General features: G+C 45.6%; 1 pseudogene; it reads right to left on the bottom strand.

The window, feature by feature from the left end:
- The window catches only part of LOC144486741 (SWI/SNF-related matrix-associated actin-dependent regulator of chromatin subfamily A member 5-like), a 42,767-nt pseudogene extending 19,755 nt beyond the window's left edge, over positions 1 to 23,012 (bottom strand).
- Between the last annotated feature and the right edge of the window lie 3,101 nt (positions 23,013 to 26,113).

Genomic DNA, 26,113 nt, shown 5'->3' with positions numbered 1-26,113 from the left:
GACGGCCATTTTGGTCGACGACGACCAGGAGCGACCAGCAGGGGTCCTCAGCATCGACCTCAGCTGCCTGCAGTGATGTTCAAGGGCCAACGGTGGCGTCGATCACCCTGAACCAGGCGAAGCACCACAGGCTTGACTGTTCAATGATGGACAGAAAGGTAAATGGTCGTGCAATTTATTGTCTGTTTGACAGCGGGAGCACTGAGAGCTTTATTCACCCTGACACTGTAAAGAGGTGTGGACTCCAGGTTCAACCTGCCAAACAGACAATCTCTATGGCATCACGGTCCCGGTCTGTCCCTGTTCAAGGGCGTTGTGTGGTAACTCTGAAAGTGCAGGGCACAATTTACGAGCGATTCAGGCTCCTTGTGTTGCCACATCTTTGCGCACCAATTCTCCTCGGACTAAACTTTATGGTCCACATGAAGAGTGTGATCCTACAGTACGGTGGGCCACTCCCTTCGCTGACTGTAGGGGACCAGCTGCAGTCTCCAAATTGTCCAAAGTGCCCCGCATGCAATCTTTCTACATTAAAGATCACCACACCCTCTTTATTCAAGAATCTGGTACCAGGCTGCAAGCCCATCGCTACTAAAAGTAGGCGTTACAGCACTGAAGATCGGACCTTAATCAGATCTGAGGTTCACCGGCTCCTCAAAGAAGGGATCATACAGCCCAGTGTTAGTCCGTGGAGAGCACAGGTCGTGGTGGTTAAGAGCGGGAACAAACCCCGGATGGTCATTGATTACAGTCAGACCATTAATCGATATACGCAGCTGGATGCGTATCCTCTCCCGCGCATATCTGATATGGTCAATCAGATTGCGCAGTACCGGGTGTTCTCCACCATAGACCTTAAGTCCGCCTACCACCAACTCCCCATCCGCCCAGAGGACCGACACTACGCGGCTTTTGAGGCGGATGGTCGTCTGTATCAGTTTCTTAGGGTTCCATTTGGTGTCACCAATGGGGTCTCGGTCTTCCAGCGTGCTATGGACCGAATGGTGGACCAGAACGGGCTGCGGGCTACGTTCCCGTACCTGGATAATGTCACCATCTGCGGCCGTGATCAGCAGGACCATGACACAAATCTCCAGAACTTTTTACGCACTGCATCTCGCCTGAATTTGACCTACAACAGGGAGAAGTGTGTATTCCGTACGTGCCGGTTAGCCATCCTGGGATACGTAGTGGAAAACGGGGTCATTGGCCCTGATCCCGACCGTATGCGCCCCTTTGCTGAACTTCCATTGCCCGCTAGCGCAAAAGCACTGAGGAGATGCCTAGGCTTCTTCTCCTATTATGCGCAGTGGGTCCCCAACTACGCGGACAAAGCCCGTCCGCTTATTAAGTCCACGACTTTTCCACTCATGCCAGAGGCCCAATTGGCCTTCAAGGCATTTAAACACGACATTGCGAAAGCCACGATGCACGCGGTAGACGAATCCATCCCTTTTCAGGTGGAAAGCGATGCATCTGATTTCGCCCTGGCCGCCACACTAAACCAGGCAGGCAGGCCCGTCGCGTTTTTTTCCCGCACCCTCCAAGGTCCCGAAATTCGGCATTCAGCGGTGGAAACGGAGGCCCAGGCCATTGTGGAGGCCGTCAGACACTGGCGCCATTACCTGGCGGGGAAGCGGTTCACCCTGATCACGGACCAGCGGTCCGTGGCGTTCATGTTCAATAACACGCAGAGGGGCAAGATCAAGAATGACAAGATCTTGCGGTGGAGAATTGAGCTCTCCACCTATAATTACGATATCATGTATCGTCCAGGGAAACTCAATGAGCCCTCGGATGCCCTCTCGCGCGGAACATGCGCTACTATGCAGGAGGATCGCTTGAACACCCTCCATAATGACCTGTGCCATCCTGGGGTCACTCGGCTCTACCACTTTATCAAAGCCCGCAACCTGCTTTACTCGGTGGAGGACGTCAGGTCAGTGACAAGGAGTTGTCGGATTTGCGCAGAATGCAAACCGCACTTTTACCGACCTGACCGAGCACATTTGGTCAAGGCCACTCGCCCCTTCGAGAGGCTGAGTGTGGATTTTAAGGGCCCCCTTCCCTCAACAGATCGGAACGTGTACTTTCTTAACATCATAGACGAGTACTCCCGGTTCCCGTTTGTTGTCCCCTGCGCGGACACGTCGACTGCCACGGTGAACAAGGCATTCCGTGATCTTTTTACCCTGTTCGGGTACCCCAGCTATATACATAGCGACAGGGGCTCGTCGTTCATGAGTAATGACTTGAGGCAATTCCTGCTCTCATACGGGATTGCCTCTAGTAGGCCCACGAGTTACAACCCTAGGGGCAATGGACAGGTGGAAAGAGAGAATGCTACAGACTGGAAGGCTGTCCTATTGGCGCTGAAGTCCAAAGGCCTTCCAGTCTCCCATTGGCAGGAGGTCCTCCCAAATGCGCTTCACTCCATTCGCTCCCTCCTGTGTACGGCAACCAATGCTACTCCCCACGAGAGGATGTTCTCATTCCCTCGGAAGTCGTCCTCGGGGATATCTTTACCAGCCTGGTTGACATACCCAGGACCCGTCCTTCTGCGGCGACATGTAAGGGCCCGCAAGTCCGACCCCTTGGTCGAACAGGTCCACCTCCTCCACGCCAACCCTCAGTATGCCTATGTGGCATATCCTGACGGGCGAGAGGACACAGTCTCGATCCGAGACCTGGCGCCCGCAGGGGACGGAGCAACTCCTGTCGCTCCCATACCCCCAGTGACGAATCCCTTATCCCTTATTTCTTCCCCGGACGTGGCGCGGTCAGCACCGGGACCAGTGCATAACAGTTATACTCCACTGTACAGCTTGCCTGAGACCCGGAGATCGGCGCCATCGGAGAATGTACCGGGATCCCCTGCACTACCGCTTCATCAGGGTCAACCGGCCTGTGAGTCCGCGAGAGGACAGCCGGACGCTGTTTTGGAGAGAAAGCCACCGCAAGCACCTACTCCGGTGTCACCGCCGGTATTGAGGAGGTCACAACGATGGTGCGGTCCTCCAGACCGTCTGGACTTATAATCTGTTGACTTTTTTTTAGTCTGTTTTCGCACCCCGCCGGCCTTTGTTCTCAATGGAGGGGTGAACGTGGTGAACCATCGTTGGTTCCCACTGTGGGGTTGTTCTAATGTTATTGTTGGGCTAGGGTGTTCACAGTGTGGGATTGTTCTAATGTTGTTGTTGGGCTAGGGTGGGATTAATACACCTGTGGTTGTTACTGTTGTGGCACATCCCAGTCGGGCTCCGCCTCCTGGGAGAGGTATAAGACCCCCTGCTCGGGCGGGACCTCGTCAGTCTGGGGTGGTGTACCTACGTTCTAGTAGTTCCATTGTTAGGCAATAAAAGCCTTCAGTTACCGAAGCCTTGTGTCTTGAGTTCGATTGACGTGCATCACTTCCCTGGCAGCGAGTTCCAGGCACCCACCACCCTCTGTGTAAAACACTTGCCTCATACATCTCCTTTGAACCTTGCCCCTCACACCTTAAACCTATGCCCCCGAGTAATTGACTCTTCCACCCTGGGGAAAAAGCTTCTGACTATCCCTTCTGTCCATGCCCCTCATAATCTTGTAGAATTCTATCAGGTCGCCCCTCAACCTCCGTCGTTCCAGTGAGAACAAACCAAGTTTCTCCAACCTCTCCTCATAGCTAATGCCCTCCATACCAGGCAACATCCTGGTATGGAGGGCATTAAACTTTTAGTAATGCAAGAGACGGGTTCACATGTGAATAAATAGACACACAAGGGCGATAGTGGAAACTATTGAGCCCACTTTGTTGCACAGCGTACTTTAACTGGCTGTTCACACTCTGTGGAAGATTGCAGAGGGTTTCCTGTTCATTTTTGCATTTTTTAGGACTATTTCACCAAAAGTCCGGAACACATATGCCAGATTGCACAGTTCCAGGTGGTAGGTCCCAATCTATTGTAATGATAATTCATTTTAAAATCATTGACGATTCGAGAAGTTAGCTGTGAAAATATTGAAGTTTAATTTTAAAATGTTCTGCGGTATTTGAAAAAGAACAGGTTACTGAGGGAGGATCCAATGTATTCACAATCCCCAACACAAAGCTTTAACATCCGTGCCATAACTCGGTCAGAGAAAAGAATGCAAGATAAAATTCTGGAGTGAAGGCTGGGAATGATTAACACTTCTCATGGGACCCCAAAGGTTCAACGCTGCCATTTAAAGTTAATACCTCAAAGCACCGAAATACACTGAGGAAATATACTGGGAAAACTTTAAGAAACAACAAAGAACGACTAAGAAAGCAATAAAGAAAGGAAAGATAGGTTATGAAGCTAGGCTAGCTCTCAATATTAAAAAAATGACAGTAAAAGCATTTACAAATGTATAAAAAGGAATAGAGTGGCTCGAGTGAATGTTGGACCCTTGGAGGACGAGAAGGGGGATTTAATAGTGGGAAATGAGGAAATGGCTGAAACTTTAAATAGTTTTTTGTGTCGGTCTTCACGGTGGAAGACACAAATAGTTTACCGAATAGTAACGATAGAGGGTTGGTAGGAGGCGAGGTAATCAATACAATTAATGTTACCAGGGAGGCAGTGCTTGGTAGACTAACGGGACTGAAGGTGGACAAATGCAAGGTTATTCACTTTGGAGGAAATAATAGCAAATTGGATTATTATCCAAATGGAAAAAGATTGCAACATGATACTGTGCAAAGGGACCAGGGGGTCCTTGTGCATTAGACGCAAAAACCCAGTCTGCAGGTGCAACAGGTGATCAAGAAGGCAATTGGGATGTTGGCCTATATCGCAAGGGGGATGGAATATAAAAGCAGAGATGCCTTGCTGCATCTGTACAGGACATTGGTGAGGCCGCAGATGGAATACTGTGTGCAGTATTGGTCCCCTTAATTGTGGAAGGATATATTGGCCTTGGAGGGAGTGCAGAGAAGGTTCACCAGGTTGATAGCAAAGATGAGGGGTGTTGATTATGAGGAGAGACTGAGCAGATTGGGTTTGTACTCGTTAGAATTTAGAAGGCTGAGGGGGGATGTTATAGAGACCTATAAGATAATGAAGGGTCTGGATAGGGTAGAGGTGGAGAGATTCTTTCCACTTGGAAAGGAATCTAGAACTAGACAGCACAGCCTCAAAATAAAGGGGGGTCAGTTTAGGACAGAGTTGAGGAGGAACTTTTTCTCTCAGAGGGTGGTGAATCTCTGGAATTCTCTGCCCACTGAGGGCCGAGAAAACAAAGGAAGCACCTGGACCTATTTAATTATTTCTCAGATGCATTGATTGCAATCCGGTAACTGGCTGGTGGATCAATGAAGCAATTGAGAAACTTGCCACTTCACACTGGAGGGGAATTAGAATCACCGCTGTGTTTGTGGATTGGAGTCAAGTACTGACAGATGCTCTTCCCTGAAGCATATTAGTGAAGCACCTGAACAACTGGGGAGCCCTGCTCCCTTTTGCTGCTCACTATAAACTTTAATTCAAACTTCGCAAATGAGTGAGATTTGAATTCATAAGCCCTTGGTGCACGAGGCAATCACGAAGCACTTATTAAAATCCGTGCATCAGTTGATTTGTGTGAAACTGAATCACGGAAGGCAGTTCCTGACAGTGACACCTCAGCATTACTGAAACTTGAAATGGATTTCATTTCCAAACTCTCAATTGGATTTGGAAGTTAATTGGTGAGGAACAAGATGCCCAGTCAGCTGAAATCATCCCACGCCAATTCTGAAAACAACCGCACGCTCCATTCACATAAAGAGAAGCAAACTGAAGGCCTTTGCTGAAATATTTCCACCAGTTCAGTCGAGTGGAGTTTTAAAGAAACCATGGGAGCAACACACGGAAGATTTGAGGGGGTATCAGTGGCAGTAAAATACCAAATGTCGCTTGATCAGTGCACTTGGATGTTAAAACCAGCTACAATAGTTATATATTCAACTGTACGTGGCTTTCAGAACACAAATAACTAATCGCTCAGTAACTTACCACAGCTTGGAGGTCTACCTGAGGGTTCCAGTCTGAGTCCTATAGGATTACTACATCTGCCGTGGCTAGATTTATACCAAGACCCCCAGCGCGTGTGCTTAACATGAAGATAAACGTTGAGCTCCCAGGACTATTGAAAGCAGAAATAGAATCCTGGAGGGATGAGAAAGAAAAGTTAAGCCAGAATTGAACAAGCGATTGGGACCAATCTTTTTACTAATTGTTGGAAAGTTTCATTTTTAAAAATACAAATAGATGCTAGATTCAAATTGAATATTCATATTTCTTGTTTGAAAACCTTGAGTCAGTTTTGTAACCTTAAGTCTCGAATTCTTACTTAGATAATAGAGCCTCAGATCAATTTAAGAGGTTGGAACTTTCCTCAAACAAGCTCAGTTTTGAAAGCACAGGGCAAGAAACATACTTGTCTCTCCTCATGCGGTGTCTGTCCATCCAGTCTACAATCCTCGTAGTTTCTCCACATATAATAATCTTCCCAGATATCCAGCACCCTGGTCATCTGGCTGAAGATCAACACCCGAGAACCTGTGGAAAAGAAGATCATTCAACAGGGTGATCGGTTGATCGGTAGCCAAGAACACAGCGCAGATACACAAATGCTTCAAAAATCTACATCGACTGATGTGGATAATGGAAACCAAATTTCACTGGTAACTTGCAGGATGTAGAGTCATCTAGTAAACTAGTGATAGTACAGGAGGCATAAATGAACACACACAACCAACTCCAATTTTATAATTCATACAATGTGAACTGTCCATGTGACCCAGCTGCCTTGATTGATGGGAATGATTTCAAAGGGTTTATATTCCAGCTGGATTCCAGACGGTGCTGCAGTTTGGGCAGCAAAACCTAAACCCTAATCAAAAAATAGCTGCAATCCCAAACCATGTAATTATTCCATTCACCTTCTCCCAACACGTTAGCCCCCAATTTTCAGAATATGTGGCTCCTGTAACTATTCCCCCGGAAGGAGGATGGGGCCCATCACGCATTGCAGAGGCCTGTGATCCAACTCTCCTCATGAAGAATAGTTGATGGTAAATCGGCCAGTTTCTGGGAGCCCCCAGCCCCAGTGGATGGCGTGTGGCAGGCCAGAACAACTAAAACGGGATGCTATTTCAGATCAAGACACTCTATTGTTTTAAACAGTCACTAAAACTTGTGAAATAAAAGCTATATAGATGGAAGCAAAGTTCTGGAAATACTCAGCAGGTCAGGCAGCATCTGTGGAGAGGGGAGTTCTGAAGAGTCATAGTTGACCCTTCGCTGATGCTACCAGATTAGTTGAGTATTTTCAGCTGTTTTTAACTCATTAAAACCTGTGCTGATTTGTAACCCAAAACATCACAGCATGCAATCTGCTGTACCTTGCTGCACAGGTCAAATGCTGTCATGGTGTCATCAGTCATCATTTTCAAATTCTTTTGCAGACATCGTCGTGGAAATCCTTGCATGCTTACGAAGGCTAAACATCACAAACCCCTTTCATTTACTAAAAATCCTGTTCTATTTTTGATCAGTCTGCAGCACAGGTACAGGAGTCCTCCAGAGCATGACAAAGTCTGACATCGGACTCGGAAATGCACAAATAACCATGCAGGCGGTTGTTTACAGCCAATCTATACACCAGGATGTTTGATTTTCCACTCCACCCGATTTCCTTCTATATGGATCGGACTGCACAGTAGTTTTTGTTCAATTCCTCCTGGTCTCCAGAGTCTCAACTAATTTGGTCATGGATTCGAGTTCGAGTGACTGGCATGCTCTTTGAATTTCCAATCGAATCAGAATCCAAACCGACATCCTCCCAAAATAGGAACTTTAACATTACGCTAATTCTTAATCCATTGAGACAATGTCATCTATTTCACAAAGCGTGAACTTTATTACTATATTTACTCTCTAATCACAGATTTGTTGAACATATTCTAAAAACCTAATTTGCATTGTGTTTTAGTTTGGTTCTCTCCTCAAGGATATCTCAGTAAGCTTCTTTGCCTGTCCTACTATAACTAAAACCATTGCTGATTCCAGAGTTTATTGCATATTAATTTATAACACATTTTGGAATATTTTCAATTAATTTCCCTTTACGGCCTGGCAATCGTTAATTTGGGCCTTATGCCTTATGTTGGCCACACCCCACCCCGTCCGAGCTACTCAAGTATCCACGAAACTATCAAATCACTCCATGTCTCCTTCCTATAGAAAGATTGAAAGACAGAAAGGGAAACAAAAGCCTTGACCAGGCCTGCGGCTGACCTTGCTCCTTCACTTTCCGCAGCAGTTTGTCCAGTACCACCATTTTGCCACTGTTAACTACCAGGTGAGTGTCAGTGGTGTAAGGTGGGCCAGGTTCAGCTCCGTCAAACAGATAGGGGTGGTTGCAGCACTTGCGCAGTTGCATCAGGATATTCAATAGACGCATTTTGTCCATTTTCCCTGAGGAGTTCAGGATGTCAATATCCTTCATTAATATCCTGGTGTACCTGTCAGCAAGGCCAGAATTAAATCTCATCACAACAAATTGGAGATAAATTCATTTTTTTAATGGAGCTCAACAGAAAGCAATTACAACCTAAAATGAATGCTTTGTTCTCTAGGTGCCTCGGACAAAGTCTAGGATCCACATTCCAACCACTCTCACCTACCAGGGAACAGGGTGCTCCATCTAAGCCTCACAGAGATAGAAACCCATATCTTACGACTAATACACACTCAACATTTTGTTCTTTGATATAAAGTACAATTCATTCCAGGTGGCCAGGGTTTGAAGGGATGGGAATATTCCTTTTCATGTCATTTGGATGCGAGTAATATGAAGTACTCTGGGATTAAGTATTTGTAACGCAGAAACAGGCCGTTTCGATCAACAATTCCAGATCAGTGTTCATGATAAGAGTCTCCTCACACCTTCGATTTCTTTTTCCATTCTATGTTTAACAAACTTCCCTAAAATGCATCAATGTCATGCCTTTCCTTGTGGTATTGAGTTCCACAGGAACCACTCTGCCACTTTCTTTTTTGAATCTTCTCCTAAATTCCTGTTTGATTTATGAGTGACTATTTTATATTTATGGCAGCGATCCTGGCATCACCGTGAGGCAATGACATTGTGTTGCATCGGGTACAGATTCATTTTGAAGGGCTTTGCAGCGTTCTCCTTGACCAACTAGATCGACATGGTGAATAGGTTTGGAGGGGACACCTCACTAGTACCTGATCAGGTGGGTATCAATAATGGGCTGCATTGGGGTTTGAAAGAAGAAAGCCCAAAGCTGAGAGCAAAGTAGTTTGAAAGCACTGTAATAATCACACTTGAATGGCAATCGTCCAGTCTGAATTCAATGATGATCTTCTGTTTCGGGAAAAAAATAATGGAAATGATTGAGGGAAGTTAGAATTCCAAACACAAAAATCTTACAGATCAGACGGAAGCAAGATGGTCAATAGTAGGGAGTCAGCCTATTATTGGTGCATTGGGTAAAATCACACTCGCTTACACTGGTGAATCTATTCCCTTAGTTCTACAAATGCTCTAATTGTTGATTGAAGTGCAGCACAATTTCAATGAGTTGTTGCAAGATGATGCCGTACTTCACAATGCAACACATTAAGATTCACAAGTTGTGCACTCACCATTCCCGTTGCATTTTGCTCAGGCCCACATACATTTTGACTTCCTTTTTTGGCTGCAGGCTCTTTTCTACCTCAGCTTTAATATGTGGGAGGAGGAAGGGTCTCAATACCTAATTCAGGTGAGAATACATGCTTTTTACACACTGATGATGCCCAAGAAGTTCAAGCAAAATAATGCAATGTTACAAAAGCTGCACTGAACAGTTCTGTGGACTGAAGCACAGGTTCAACAAAAACAGCTGAACAAGCCATGGGTTGAAGCACATCTACAGGTGTGGGCTGAATGTTCACTTGATGAAAACACCTACAACTTCAGATTAGATTGTCAACAGCTTTATTCTGCAACAGAACAGATCAGACCTTGGAATCCAACCCTTTATGAGAAAGAAATGCAGTAACCTTAAATTCACTTTCCTCATTCCTCAACAATGTACATTTCTACAACACCTTTAACATAGGTGGCATGGTGGCACAGTGGTTGGCACTCCTGTCTCACAGCGCCAGGAACCCAGGTTCAATTCTGGCCTCGGGTCACTCTCTGTGTGGAGTTTGTGCATTCTCCCCGTGTCTGCTCCGGTTTCCTCCCACATTCCAAAGATGTGCGGTTCGGTTGATTGGCTATGCTAAATAAACCTTTGGTGTCAGTGGGATTGGCGGGGTAAATATGTGGGGTTGGTGCAGACTTGATGGGCCAAATGGCCTCCTTCTGCACTGTCGGGATTCTATGATAATAAGATGTCTACAGGATCATCACAGGGGCAATTATCAGACAAATTTCACACCGAGCTACCAAAAAACCCATTGAGAGGTGACCAAGGAGTTTTTAAAGCAGTTTCTTAAATCATCATCATAGAAACCCTACAGTGCAGAAGGAGGCCATTCGGCCCATCGAGTCTACACCGACCACAATCCCACCCAGGACCTACCCCCACATATTTACCCGCTAATCCCTCTAACCTACACATCCCAGGACTCTAAGAGGCAATATTTAACCTGGCCAATCAACCTAACCCGCACATCTTTGGACTGTGGGAGGAAACCGGAGCACCCGGAGGAAACCCACGCAGACACGAGGAGAATGTGTAAACTCCACACAGACAGTGACCCGAGCCGGGAATCGAAACCAGGACCCTGGAGCTGTGAAGCAGCAGTGCTAACCACTGTGCTACCGTGCCGTCCAATAAGGATGAGCTCGAGAGGCAGAGAGATTTAGGGAAAGAATTCCAGTGCTTTGGCTAAACAGCTGAAGGTTGACCAACAGCGATGCACAAATGGAGCAGTGGACAGAACTTGGTTCATGTCAGCAGCAGTTCTGATGAATCGAATCTTCCACGTGGTGCAAGGTGGGAGGCTGTTTCGGAAAACCTAGTGCTAATTAAGGGATTGAACAAGGGCGGGCGATATTATGGTCCTGGTATTGGTAATATTGAGAATATGGGGTTGGAAATGTAGTTCAGGCTCAATTAGGATATCACAATTGCAAAGAGTTTGGTGAAGCCTCAGACAGACAGGAACCAGACAGAGGTTTGGAGTGAATGGTTAGGAAATGGAGCTTGTAGTGTGAACAGAAGAGGAGATAAATCCGAGTAATTGTAACCTACCATTCCTCCTCTTCCCCAACCCATTTCAGCTTCTCAAATAGGGGATAGACATTGAAGCAAACAAAAAATATTCTATTTCCCTTACCCTGCACCTCCCAAAATGTGATAAAAACACTTTAATTTAGCAAGTCTTCCTGATCAGGAAGCAGTTCTACTCGAGATCCAGCATCAATTGAAATGCTCTTATCAAGGTCGGTATCAGCAATTGGAACAGGCCGTGGGGATGCTGAATGGGCCTTGTTACCAAGGTCAACTGAGGAGTTCAATATATGGCCACAGAAAAAATAATTGAGAGTAAATGAAGCGAAAGAAATCTCTCCCCCTTCACCATATTATGTAATATCTGAAGTGATTCAAATTATTCAGATCTGGGTAAAATGTCCACCCTAATTAAAAACACCTGTGGTAGTTGCCTACATCGAGTGAAAGGCAATAATTATCTATTCGTGTCATCAATTTCTAAGTTGCCTATTCCAGCACCTTAAATGCCATGTTTACTTCAAGCACTGTTTACTGAATGCAAGAACACCTGGTAAATGTTCATTGAGCTTTGTGCCCTTTAACATTTCTAATCCATTCTAAGTGGGATGCAGCTGGACTGTTCAGAAACCATTCTCGTTACACGAATAGAGCCACCACTTAATTCCAGTGGATCGCAGGTAAGTCATGTCTGCAAGAAGCGGTGCCAACTAGAAAATGCTGGAATCCATCATTAAAGAAGAAATAGCAGGCCATCTGGATAAGAATAGTTCGATTAAGCAGACGCAGCATGGATTCATGAGGGGAAAGTCGTGCTTGACGAACTTGTTGGAGTTTTATGAAGATGTGACTAGTGCGGTTGACGGAGGGGAACCGGTGGATGCGGTGTTTTTGGATTTCCAAAAGGTGTTTGTTAAGGTGCCTCACAATAGTTTGCTGAAGAAGATTGTGTCACACGGAGTTGGGGGGAGGGTGTTTGCGTGGATTGGGGATTGGTTATCCGACAGGAAGCAGAGAGTCGGAATAAATGGGTGCTTTTCTGGTTGGCAGATGGTAACTAGTGGCGTGCCACAGGGATCGGTACTGGGGCCTCAACTGTTTAGCATTTATATAGACGATCTGGAGGAGGGGACTGAGTGTAGGGGAACAAAGTTTGCTGACGACACAAAGATAAGTGGAAAAGCGTATCGTGTGGAGGGCATAGAAGTTCTGCGGAGAGATTTGGACAGGCTGAGTGAGTGGGCGAGGATCTGGCAGATGCAGTATAACGTTGACAAATGCGAGGTTATTCACTTTGGAGGAAATAATAGCAAATTGGATTATTATCTAAATGGAAAAATTTACAACATGCTACTGCGCAAAGGGACCTGGGGGTCCTTGTTGTGCATGAGACGCAAAAACCCAGTCTGCAGGTGCAACAGGTGATCAAGAAGGCAAATGGGATGTTGGCCTATATTGCGAGGGGGATAGAATATAAAAGCAGAGGTGTCTTGCTGCATCTGTACAGGACATTGGTGAGGCCGCAGCTGGAATACTGTGTGCAGTATTGGTCCCCTTAATTGTGGAAGGATATATTGGCCTTGCAGGGAGTGCAGAGAAGGTTCACCAGGTTGATAGCAAAGATGAGGGGTGTTGATTATGAGGAGAGATTGAGCAGATTGGGTTTGTACTCGTTGGAATTTAGAAGGCTGAGGGGGGATGTTATAGAGACCTATAAGATAATGAAGGGGCTGGATAGGGTAGAGGTGGAGAGATTCTTTCCACTTCGAAAGAAAGCTAGACAGCACAGCCTCAAAACAAAGGGGGTCAGTTTCGGACAGAGTTGAGGAGGAACTTCTTCTCTCAGAGGGTGGTGAATCTCTGGAATTCTCTGCCCACTGAAGTGGTGGAGGCTACCTCATTGAATATGTTTAAATCACGGATAGCTGGATTCCTGATCGGTAAGGGAATTAGGGGTTATAGGGATCAGGCGGGTAAGTGGAACTGATTCGCTTCAGATCAGCCATGATCTTATTGAATGGCGGGGCAGGCTCGAGGGGCTAGATGGCCTACTCCTGCTCCTATTTCTGATGTTCTTATGTTCTTTATCACTTCATAAAAGTCAAATTAATTTGTAATTCACACGCAGTAACTCAAAATTTAACACTGCTCGGATAAACATTTAGTAGAACATAGATCCTCAGTTTTTGCCATCACATTTTTAATCTATAAATTGACAGTTCTAAATCTACCAGGGCAAGTGAAAGGCCAGGAATCCTGCGGTGAGTAACTCGCCTCCTTACTCCCCAAAGCTTCTCCGCCAGATACAAAGCATAAGTCAAGGGTGTGATGGATACTCTCCATTTGCCTGGATGAGTGCAGCTCCAACAACAGTCATGAAGTTCAACACCATCCAGGACAAAGCAGCCCACTTGATTGCTGCCCCTTCCACAAACATTCACTCCCTCCACCACCGATGAACAGTGACAGCCGTGTGTACCATCTACAAGATGCACTGCAGGAATTCATCAGGGTTCCTTAGGCAGCACCTTCCAAACTCTCAGCCACTGCCACCTAGAAGGGCAAGAGCAGCAGGTACCTGGGGACACCACCACCTGGAGGTTTCCCTCCAAGTCACTCATCATCCTGACTTTGGAAACATATCGCTGCTTGTTCACCGTCATTGGGTCAAAAAGCCTGGAACTCCTCCCCTAACAGCACTGTGGATGTACCTGGAACTTCAGGGACTGCAGTGGTTCAAGAAGGCAGCTCACCACCACCTTCTGAAGGGCAACTCGGGATGGCCAATAAATGCTGGTCTAGTCAACGACATCCACACCCAGTAAATGAAGAAAAGAAACCTTGCTGTTTCTTCAAATTAGCCCCAAACACTCTCAAGGCACATCACTTCATCACACAAATATACAACTTTGTGAATAATATTTCTGAGGGCGATGGGCTCGAAATAACTTTGCATTTTAATGACGTCCCAGCATCAGAATACAGATAAGATAAGAAGCTTACCATGTGCAATCGCTCAACCAGCATCTGGTCCCCGAAGCAGTTGTTTGTGTCAAACCAAGAATCAAAGACCTGCAAAGAACAACAAGCGGCTCGACTCATGCCAACCCCAAACGTTTTAGCATATTGTGTTACTTCCATCAACGCCACATCCAATGGTTTCTATTATTACATTGTTTATCACTAGAAGAACAAGAATGGCAATTTAAAAAAGGTAGCATCCAAATTAGATCGTTCACAAATTATATCAGAAAACAGATGCACAGCTGCTCATAACAATTGCAAATCAGTTTCAGCTGGTCGGCATGTGAGCAACTTAACATGGAAAAAAATCATTTTTTTCCCTTGGACCACCTACTCCCATCTCTGTAACAAGCTACAGGACACCCACACAGGAAGAATGGGCAGTTAGGCATTCAGTTCGAAACATAGCTTTTCTTACTTTAACAAAAATAAATACTAAAATACTTCTGATAGCTAATTTGTGGATTGAGATAGATATGGAAAAAGCTCTCACCCCAGCAAGCTTTTAATGTAAGTTTAGAATTGTGACACAAGGTGACAGTTTTGCTGAAGGAAACATCAAGCATGTTAAATCCGCTTCGCAGTGTAAGGCAGATGTGACACTGAGCATCAGGAATGGTCAATAGCAGTTTGAAGGGTTAGAGGAGCAGACATCACCAATTGGACTCTGCATCGGCACACATCTGGTGAATATAGTGCTCACAAAATGTGGGCAGGTGGACAAATTAATACACAGACTGCGGCCATTTAGCGACCTGGCTGCTCCCAATGCAAGGAACAATGGTGTCACACAACACCCTCCAGCAAGTTGGACAGCTTCCCCGGACACTAGCTTCAAAAATGAAAAAGACACAACTTTGCAGCTTTCTCTCATGCCTTCCAAAAAGAAATAGGTTGAAACACTGTCATTGAACCTTAGACAAACGGTACAGTCACTGTCAAGCTGCTTTTCTCATTACTTACTGCAGACGAATTGAAGACATCCAGGAGGAGGAAGTTGAGCAGAGCCCAGAGTTCGTGCAGGTTGTTCTGAAGTGGTGAACCCGTGAGCAATAATCCATTTGTTGTTTTAAATTCTCTCACTATTTCAGAGAGCTGTAAATTTAGCAGATTTAAAAGCATGACTGGACAAACTGGGTACAAGTTCGAATTATACGACTGGCACAACTGTAGATTCAGACTGCAGTTAAAAGTTCGCTGATCTTTTAGGTGTGTATTCGTGTCTGTCATTTCTCCAATGAATTCAGATATAGTGGCACCAAATGCTTTGCATTAGGAAGCAAAAAGCAAGTGTAGTAATAGTACATCAAGATTACAAACGGTTATCTATAACTTGCAAGACGGGAATATGGAAACTTCCAGAGTCGTCCACAATTGAATGGTATTTCTTTCAAATCGAAGCAATGGTTGTGGAAGGAGCAGCTGGTTAAAAAGCAATGGTTGTGGCAGGAGCAGCTGGTTAAAAAGCAATGGTTGTGGAAGGAGCAGCTGGTTAAAAAGCAATGGTTGTGGAAGGGGCAGCTGGTTAAAAAGCTTTTAAAACAAGAGCACACTGCGGTCTGAATAAGCAGATCTGATCTTTGATTTTCAATTCAAATATTTCCACTCCACTCTTCCACCAGTGTTAAAACCCAGAGATTAACTATCGAGCCTCAATAATTGATGGTGCAATAACTTTCCCAGAAGTTTCTGAACCCCTGGAGTAATTTGGTTGAATGTGGCACAGCGGTGCGCATTGCTGCCTCACAGCAACAGGGACCAGTGTTTGATTTCCGGCTTGGGTAACTGTGTGGAGTCCGCATGTTCTCGCCATGTCTGTGTGGGTTTCCTCCGGGTGCTCCGGTTTCCTCACACAGTCCGAAAGACATGCTGGTTAGGGTGCATTGGCTGTGCTAAATTCTCTCTCAGTGTACCCGAACAGGCGCCAGAGTGTGGCGACCCGGGGATTTTCACAGTAGCTTCATTACAGTGTTAATGTAAGCCTACTTGTGACACTGATAAACTTAAACTTTAAAAATGATTGTCTGCATTGGATTGTGAGATTAAAGCGCTCTTTTCCTCAAGATTCGCATTCCATCTGTGACAATAAATAACCCTTTTAATTTAGCTCTTAAAGCTTTGACGGAAGTGTGAAGGAACAGTGAAAGCAGCAAATAACAATTATATTAACCATTAGTACTCAAAATGTATCATTTTCCTTCATTTCAAAATCTCTATTCCTGGATTTCCCTCCAAACTTTTGTTCCAATCTTCCTGTCCTTCGTTATCTCATTCACCAGAGAACAGTCACTTCCATCCACACTGAATTATTTTTTACTGTTCTTTGCCACTCCGTCTTACCCCGTCTTTGCATTCCCCTCTCCAGGGGAACAGTGTGCAGCAAACTTCTGTGCCTCATTTTCTGTCTGGTCCCACACATAACTGCACCTTGCTCAAAAATACACTGCAATGAAGTTACTCTGAAAATCCCCTAGTCGCCACACTTCGGTCCACTGAGAATTTAACACGGCCAACGTACGTAACCAGCAATTTTTTTGGACCGTGGTAGGAAACCGGAGCACTCGGAGGAAACCCACACAAACACGGGGAGAACGTGTAAACTCCACACAGACGATGACCCAAGCTGGGAATCGAACATGGGTCACTGGCGCTGTGAGGCAGCAGTGCGAACCACCGAGCTACCATGTCGCCCCCTCCTCATGCCCCCATGCTACAAATCAAGCCTGCGTTTCTCCCCAATTCACCTGAAGATGAGGCAGAAAATGTAGCATTCACTACAATGGTAGCCATTAACTCTGGTGGTAATGGACGGGATGGGGAAGAGAGCAGAGAAAATGAAGGGAAAACACACTTACCTTGGGTTTCCCATTTTTGATCCTTTCGGCTTCATCCATAACCATATCGCCAATTAAATATTTTGAAAACAGGTTTCTCCCTGATGAGCATTTCATACGACGTCACACAAACGTCCCACTCTCCAGGAAGGAGGACATCTCTGATGAAAGCTGCCTGATAAAGTAAGAAGTGGGTTACATTTCAGTTTTCCAAACACCAGAAATTTATTTTTCTAGAAGACAATTGGGATGCAGCAGAAACAGATCTGATCACAGGCATGAATCAGACAAATTTAACTGAATAAAACACTGACGTTGGGGTTTTCCAGCCCCGCCAGCAGTGAGCAGCGTCAAGGGCATGACGGGCAAAGGTGGAGAGGGGCCAAAGGGCAATTGGCTCTTGGCAACTCTCCAAACCATAGAATCCCTACAGTGCAGGAAGAGGCCATTCGGCCTTTGTACTTTCCCACTGGGGTCGGCCAACATGTGGCAGGAGATCCAACAAGCACTGCACGGATTACTTCCACAACGTGCAATGCATTTTCAAACTAAACTCCATGCATCAGTTGTATTTTCCAACAGTATTTTTGGAAACATAAAACACAGTTCTTACCCTTTGATCCTTGTCACCAATTAAACAAATAGCTCGAAGAGTCGGTATCCATCTTTTGAACTCAAGCATCCAGTTGTGCAGTGTAGACTTGGGGACTAGAACCATGTGACGTCCAGGAATGTTTCTATCGTGTTTCATGTACCCAAGAAGAGCAATAATTTGCAAAGTCTTCCCGAGACCCTGTTAAACAAAGTAAAACAATTAATTCTCTTAGAATCAAAGACTTTTTTCATCATTGTTGTCCTGAAGCATTTCTGAAAGGTACTGGAAGAAACCATTCGGCCCATCAAGTTTGTTCTGCAATTTAATTCGATCATAGCTTATCTACATCGTAACTCCATTTATCTGCCTTGGTTCCATTTCCCTTCACACTAATCTAACAAAAACCTTCGTCTCAGTTTTGACATGTCCAGACTAACCATACCTCAAGTTTTCCATAAAATAAAAAGCTAGGTTTTGGCAGGAAGGAGGAGAAAACAAACGTTCCAGGTTTCCGCTAATCTTTGAATGGTACACCCTCGAACATCGGGGAGAAGATACTTGTTCCCTATTGAGAAACATCGAAGAGAGGAGCAGGAGGAGGCCATTTGGCCCTTCGAGCCTGCTCCGCCATTCATTACGATCATGGCGGATCATCCAACTCAATAGCCTCATCCTGCTTCCCCCCTCCCCTCCAATAACCTTTGATCCCATTCACCCCAAGTGCTTTACCGAGCCGCCTCTTGAATACATATAATGAATGCTTCACCCCGTTTTGAACCGGGAACCTTTCACGTGAGGCGAACGTGATAACCAGTGCATTACAGAGACATTTATCTTATTAAATCCTTTAAACTAAACATCTCACATGCCTACACCAAACATTTGTTATGTCTACAATCAATGTGTATTCATACCGTTTCATCTGCCAGGATACCATTAATGCCATTCTCAGATAAAGAAATCAGCCAATTCAGTCCACGGATCTGATAGTCGCGGAGTTTCCCTCCTTTTACATCTGTGGACGAGACCCCAAACATTTAGAGCCTTCAACCGTTGCAAGAGTCTGTACAGAATACAGCTCAAGGGGAAATGAAATCAGTGCCATGACCAAAAGGAAAAGTATTACTGTTTCAGGAACCATTGAACTGAAAGCAACATGATAGCTTGAGACAACAAAAAGCAAGCAGCACAATCCATTTAGTATTAGGGTCTCAATGTTTGCATAAAGAATGTCAGCGTTCAGACGCAGGCTCCAAAACGAAGGTGGTGATTTTCACCACGACTACTACCATTCTATAGCAACTAAATTGACCAATAAAACAAGGCCAAAGTATATAAAGAAACATAAACTGTTAAACAGAGCACCTAAACTTCACTAAGGCAAGTATGAGCAAGATTGGGAGGGCAGAGAGAAGGAATGATGGTGAGGAACCAGGTTCCTGGGCTTTGACTGCTTTGTGAGAAATCATTGCATGGACATTACTGGGATTTTGAATATGTTATGAGTATTTGGAGCATTGCGTGCCGTTCTGGTCATCAAACTACCAGAAGGACGTGGAAGCTTTGGAGAGAGTGCAAAGAAGGTTCACCAAGATGTTGCCTGGTCTCAAGAGTGTTGGCTATGAGGAGAGGTTGAATAAACTAGGACTGTTTTCATTGGAAAGACAGAGGCTGAGGACAGACCTGATAGAGGTGGACACAATGATGAGAGGCATAGGCAGGGTGGATAGTCAGAAGCTTTTTTCCAAGGGTGGAAGTGTTAATTACAAGGGGGCGCAGGTTCAAGGTGAGAGGGATAAAATTTAAGGGAGATGTGTGGGGGAAGTTTTTCACAGAGTGGTGGGTGCCTGGAATGCACTCCCAGGGGAGGTGGTGGAAGCAGGCACATTGGCAACATTTAAGAGGCATCTCAGCGGGTAAATGAATAGGGAGGGAATAGAGGGATACAGACCCAAATAAGGACAGAAGGGTTTTTCTTTATTTTAGTAAGGGCATCATGATTGGCACAGGCTGGGAGGGCTGGAGGGCCTGTCTTGTGCTGGACTTTTCTTTGTTCTTTGATTGGGGAAATGCCATTTGGGAGAACAGATCATTCAGCTCACCATTTCATAGGGTAAGGAACTGATTATACATGATTCTCAACACCAAAAGGACAGCATGTTACATGTATGCAATCTGTATGATAATCCAATTATTCCTCATGAAAGCAGATGGTTCCTTTTCATGTGGCGCACACTAACATGTTAAAATGGCTGCTAGGACCCCATGAAAAATAAGTTGGAGCAGTTTCAACTCAGTTCCTTGGGAGCACTTTTTGAGAGGGCAAAGCTGAACAAAACAAAGAGCAAGGTGAAAGGCTGATATATGAAACACATGTCATACTGGCATGAGGGAGATCTTTCAGCTTTACCCTGCATTTTATTCATGCTGAATCTGACCTCAAAATACTCAATATCGACAATATCCAGTCAGAAAATATGATGTCAGATTACAAGTTAGGCTGGAGTGAGTCCGTGGTGTCTGTCAACATTAGTAGATTGTTCCATTAAAAAGACCCCTTATGCAAATAAACACAGCCAATTAAACCAGGAGAACGGGAGGTGTTGTTTTTGGAGATTTAATTCCATCAGTCTCAAATGTCCCACAAGTCTAATTTTGACAAAATTGAACACTGCACATCGATGAATGGTGACTGAAAATGTGAAAGCAATTGGGAAAAGGGAGTGAAAACTGAGCTCATGTATGAAATAATGAATAAAATGGCTTTACACACATGATGTGGATTCTTCAAACCTTGTGCAGACATTGGTTGTCTTGCTGTTTTCTGACAGTAGCTCTTCATCCTCTTCCTGTTCCGTACGACGATGCCGATAGCTGAGAATTAAAAGTGAATAGTTTTGTGCGAGGGGTTACTATTACTTTCCAAACCATTTTAAAAGAGCTGTTACTGCAGTCAATTTCAAATCCACAATCACTTCAGAATAAACAGCACCATACAAATTATTTTGGAGATTGTGCATCACTTTTGTGGTGAAGATTAGGACATAGAATCCTAAAGTGCAGAAAGAGGCCATTTGGCCCATGGAGTCTGCACCGGCCTCAATCCCACCCAGACCCTATCCCCATAATGCCATGCATGTACCCTCGCTAGTTCCCCTGACACTAAGGGGCAATTTAGCATGGCCAATTCACCTAACCCTAATCTTTGGACTGCGGGATGAAACCGGAGCACCCGGAGGAAACCCACGCAGACACGGGGAGAATGTGCAAACACTATACAGACAGTGACCCAAGCCGGGACTCGAACCTGGGTCCCTGGCGCTGTGGGGCAGCAGTGCTAACCACTGCCACACTGCCACCCTAACTACTGTGCCACCATGCCCTACGTACAGCATGTTATTGAAGTAAGATTCAAAATTGCAATTCATGCAGGTGGCCATTGTTTTAATTTAAAGTTGATTCCAAACATAAACTTTGAAATCTACTGTTATGTAAATACTCTCCCAAGACCCTGGTAGATTACACAACATATTAGTACTTTTTCATTTAATTAGGTAATTACACATGTATAATCTTGTGTGCCAATGGTTGTCAACAGACTCTTTAATCATACATGTGACACATTTCATAACATCAGTGTTTTGAATGCAAGGTTGACAGGAATTCCACACCTGTTATACGGATGCAGGATATTTGAACACTTGGTGACTAAGATGCTGTTTCAACTTTAAAAAGGCAGAGAAAAGGTGTAGGCCATGCAACCTCAGACATCTGTTTATTCAATTAAATCATGCCTGCTGTTGCTTCATATCACTTGATAGTGCAGCCAACAAAGAAAAAAATCCATTCAGAAAATTTAACACCCACAGCCATTTGGGGCAGACCTTTCCACCAAGTGGAACGAAATAGCCCTCACTTTCAATCCTAACGAACCTCGTTCTAATATTAAGATGTGCCCCCTTGAACCAGATTTCCCTCAAAAGAAATTAGTCTCTGTATCTACCCTATCAAATCCCCTAATCATTTTAAACACCTCAATTTGGTCACTCTTTAATACACTAAGCTTAACGGAATGAAAGCCAAATTTACGGAACATGTTATGTTCTCATAACCTGACACTAAGACCAGATAGCATCCCGCTGCCAGACCAATATTACTTTCCTGAGGTTCGTTGCCCAGAACCAAAGGCAGTTCTCCAGCTGAGGTTTGACCAAGGCTCTGTACAACTTCCTCATTTTTTCATCCCAAACTATTTTGAGATAAATGCCATCTTCCTCTTAGCATATTCCATTATCTTTTGTAACAGTGCAGTAATATCGTGTTATTTGTATATATGGAAACTCAAATCTCTTTTGCTCCTCCACAATAATCTCTCTTGTCGAAAACACTTAGATTTGTCTTTCTCAGTTCCAAAGTGGGTGGCCTCACACTTCTCCACACTGAACTACATTTGCCACAGCTTTGCCCACTCATTGGGCTATGCCCTCTTTGCAACTCCATCATATGATCCCAATTTGTGGTTGCTCCTAACCTAGTCTGCAAATCTGGATGAAGCAGTAAAGAGTTATATCCAAATCACTGAAAGCCGAGGCCCCAAAACCTCAAGGAGGAATGAAAGCTTTACTTCCACCATTCTACTTTGATCCCAACATTAACGCCTCTTTGGCCTTCAAACACCAGGAACACTTTCCAAGTTGAAATCTCTCAGAATTTGCATCATGAATCCAAAAATACATTGCCTGGAATATATCTTACTGTCCAACCGACAGAAGCGTAGTTTCTCATCTTTCTTTAATCGTGGGCGCCCGGGTTTCATCTTTAAAGGAGACGTTGGAGTTTTCTGTGCAGTAGGTTGGATAAAGTGGGCAAAAAGCTCGGTCTGTTGCAGCAGATAATCAAATCTGTCGAACAAGAAAAATAAATGTTCATAAGAAAATAAAGCATTGAGAATTAACGTGACAAGAGTGTGCAAACACATCTCATTTAATCTACAGTCAATCTACAGTTCTCCTTGTGGGGGCTGCAGATTTGTTTTTATTGAGGCGTAATAGTACGTGTCTTTGGAAAACAGCCTTTCACCTGGTATTACTTTGTAAATTGGGCAACTGAGTAACATTTGGGTGAGGTGGGGAAAGAAGAATAAAAACAACCCTCTCTGCTCTGGGGCTATTAAATCATTCCCTCTGTAATTGAGATATCACTTTGTGCTAGTAAATTCAAAAATGCTCTTCAAACACAACCTATATTTCTACATACAGGATAGTACCCAAATGTGTATAGTACTATACGTGACAGCCTCAAATTTAGCACTGTTCATGCTTAGAAACATAGAAACATAGAAAACTACAGCACAAAACAGGCCCTTCGGCCCCACAAGTTGTGCCGAACATATCCCTACCTTTTAGGCTACCTATAACCCTCCATCCTATTAAGTCCCATGTACTCATCCAGGAGTCTCTTAAAAGACCCTATTGAGTTTGCCTCCACTACCACTGATGGCAGCCGATTCCACTGGCCCACCACCCTCTGTGTGAAAAACTTCCCCCTAATATTTCTCCTGTACCTACCCCCGCAGCACCTTAAACCTGTGTCCTCTCGTAGCAACCATTTCCACCCTGGGAAAAAGCCTCTGAGAGTCCACCCGATCTATGCCTCTCAACACCTTATATACCTCTATTAGGTCTCCTCTCATCCTACGTCTCTCCAAGGAGAAAAGACCGAGCTCCCTCAGCCTATCCTCATAAGGCATGCCACTCAATCCAGGCAACATCCTTGTAAATCTCCTCTGCACCCTTTCAATCTTTTCCACATCCTTCCTGTAATGAGGAAGGAGGGGCTGGTCCTCCAACCAATCGGAGTGAATGAGAGGCGGGGCTGGGAGTGGAGCATGCGCAGTGTGCGGGATAGCGATGGGTGATTTGATGTCAGTGAGTGGAATGGCGGCTCGGGGGGCGCGATGGATCCGGCGGGTGGGCGGAGAGGATTCATAACCAGGTTTGTGTACAGCGGAAACTCAGAGAATGAAATCGCCGGTTCCCCGTTTGGACCCAGCGGGAGCCCAGTATTGTTCCCCGTTTCTGCCCCGAGTTCACCGCCGCCATGTTTCCAGCGGGGCTGTGCGCCTGTGCTGCCGCCATCTTTGTGAGGGGCAATGTGAAGTGAGCGTATGCCCAGTGCCATGTTTGTGAGGGGCAATGTCAGGAGAGCGCATGCCCAGTGCCATCTTGGTCTGGGTTTGACCAAAGGGCAGAGGTTAAAGGTGAGAGTGTTTCAGAGGGGATGTGGGGACAATGTTGAGGGGGGCTGAAGAAGGGGCTTGCAGCTCCGAAGGCTTGTGTGGCTTTTGCTACCAAATAAACCTGTTGGACTTTAACCTGGTGTTGTTAAACTTCTGACTGTGTTTTCCCCAGTCCAACGCCGGCATCTCCACATCATGACAGAATGTTGAGCAGACTGTGTTGCAAATCTGGAACTCGCTGCCTGAGTGGCTGCTGGAGGCAGGGACTCTCTGATTGAAGAAGCTTCTGGACAAACACATCAATACACAAGGTATCGTCGCTGATAGTCCAAGTACATTGATTGGACTCAATTGGTATTGAGGGGGCGAGTTGTGGGGGGAAGTGGGGCAAGGGGGAGGGGTTGAAGGGTGCGAGAGGTTGTGGGGAGGGGATGCGGGGTTGTGGGGGGTTGAAGGGTGTGAGAGGTTGTGGGGAGGGGGTGAGGGGTTGCGGGGGGCAAGGGATGAGGGGTGGTGGGGGAAGGTAAGTTTGCTGATGACACAAAGGTTGGTGGATTTGTGGATAGCGATGAGGACCATCAGAGGATACAGCAGGATATCGATCAGTCCAAGACTTGGGCAGAGAGGTGGCAGATGGAGTTTCGTCCGGACAAATGTGAAGTCATGCATTTTGGAAGGTCTAACACAGATAGGAAACTTACAGTAAATGGCAGAACCCTTCAGAGTATTGATAGGCAGAGGGATCTGGGTGTACAGGTACACAGGTCACTGAAAGTGGCAATGCAGGGGGAGAAGGTAGTCAAGAAGGCATACGGCATGCTTGCCTTCATCGGCCGGGGCATTGAGTTTAAAAATTGGCAAGTCGTGTTGCAGCTTCATAGAAGCTTAGTTAGACCGCACTTGGAATATAGTGTTCAATTCTGGTCGCCACACTACCAGAAGGATGTGGAGGCTTTGGAGAGGGAATAGAAAAGATTTACCAGGCTGTGGTCTGGTCTGGAAATCAGCCTCCCACCATTCATTTGTTTATTTCTATGATTCAGGAATCCCAGTGGGTTGTGGCTGAGGCTTTTTTCCAAAGAGTGGGAGCTGAGAACTGAGCTCACACTGGAGACTCTGTGTCTTTTTTCACTGCACCGCCCCCCCCCCCCCCCCCTTGCTTTGCTTTGCTTTCAATCAATTTCTTGTGTTCCCTCGCACTCTTTCCTGTCCCCATCACTCTCTTCACCATCACTCCCACGCACTCTCAATTTCTCTCTCCACACCTTCATCCTCCCCCTGCTTCACTCATGCCCTTCAGAGACGGAAATCTGCCGTCCTTACCTGGTCTGGTCTACATGCCATTCCAGAGCCACAGCAACATGTCTGACTCTTAACTGTCCTCCCAAATTGCATAGCAAGCCATTTTGTTCAAGGGCACAGTGGGTTAACACTGCTGCCTCACAGTGACACGGGTGACACAGTGGGTTAACACTGCTGCCTCACAGTGACACGGTGACACAGTGGGTTAACACTGCTGCCTCACAGTGTCACGGTGACCCAGTGGGTTAACACTGCTGCCTCACAGTGACACGGTGACACAGTGGGTTAACACTGCTGCCTCACAGTGACACGGTGACACAGTGGGTTAACACTGCTGCCTCACGGTGACACGGTGACACAATGGTTAACACTGCTGCCTCACAGTGACACGGTGACACAGTGGGTTAACACTGCTGTCTCACAGCGACACAGTGGGTTAACACTGCTGCCTCACAGTGACACGGTGACACAGTGGGTTAACACTGCTGCCTCACAGCGACACGGTGACACAGTGGGTTAACACTGCTGTCTCACAGTGACACGGTGACACAGTGGGTTAACACTGCTGCCTCACAGCGACACGGTGACACAGTGGTTAACACTGCTGCCTCACAGCGACACGGTGACACAGTGGGTTAACACTGCTCCCTCACAGTGACACAGTGGGTTAACACTGCTGCCTCACAGTGACACGGTGACACAGTGGGTTAACACTGCTGCCTCACAGCGACACGGTGACACAGTGGGTTAACACTGCTCCCTCACAGTGACACAGTTGGTTAACACAGCTGCCTCACAGTGACACGGTGACACAGTGGGTTAACACTGCTTTCTCACAGTGACACGGTGACAAAGTGGGTTAACACTGCTGTCTCACA

The sequence above is a fragment of the Mustelus asterias genome, unplaced genomic scaffold (genome assembly GCF_964213995.1).
Source record: "Mustelus asterias unplaced genomic scaffold, sMusAst1.hap1.1 HAP1_SCAFFOLD_441, whole genome shotgun sequence".
Lineage (NCBI taxonomy): Eukaryota > Metazoa > Chordata > Chondrichthyes > Carcharhiniformes > Triakidae > Mustelus > Mustelus asterias.
The sequence above is the reverse complement of the archived record's forward strand: the minus strand, read 5'-3'. Positions and strand labels throughout refer to the sequence as shown.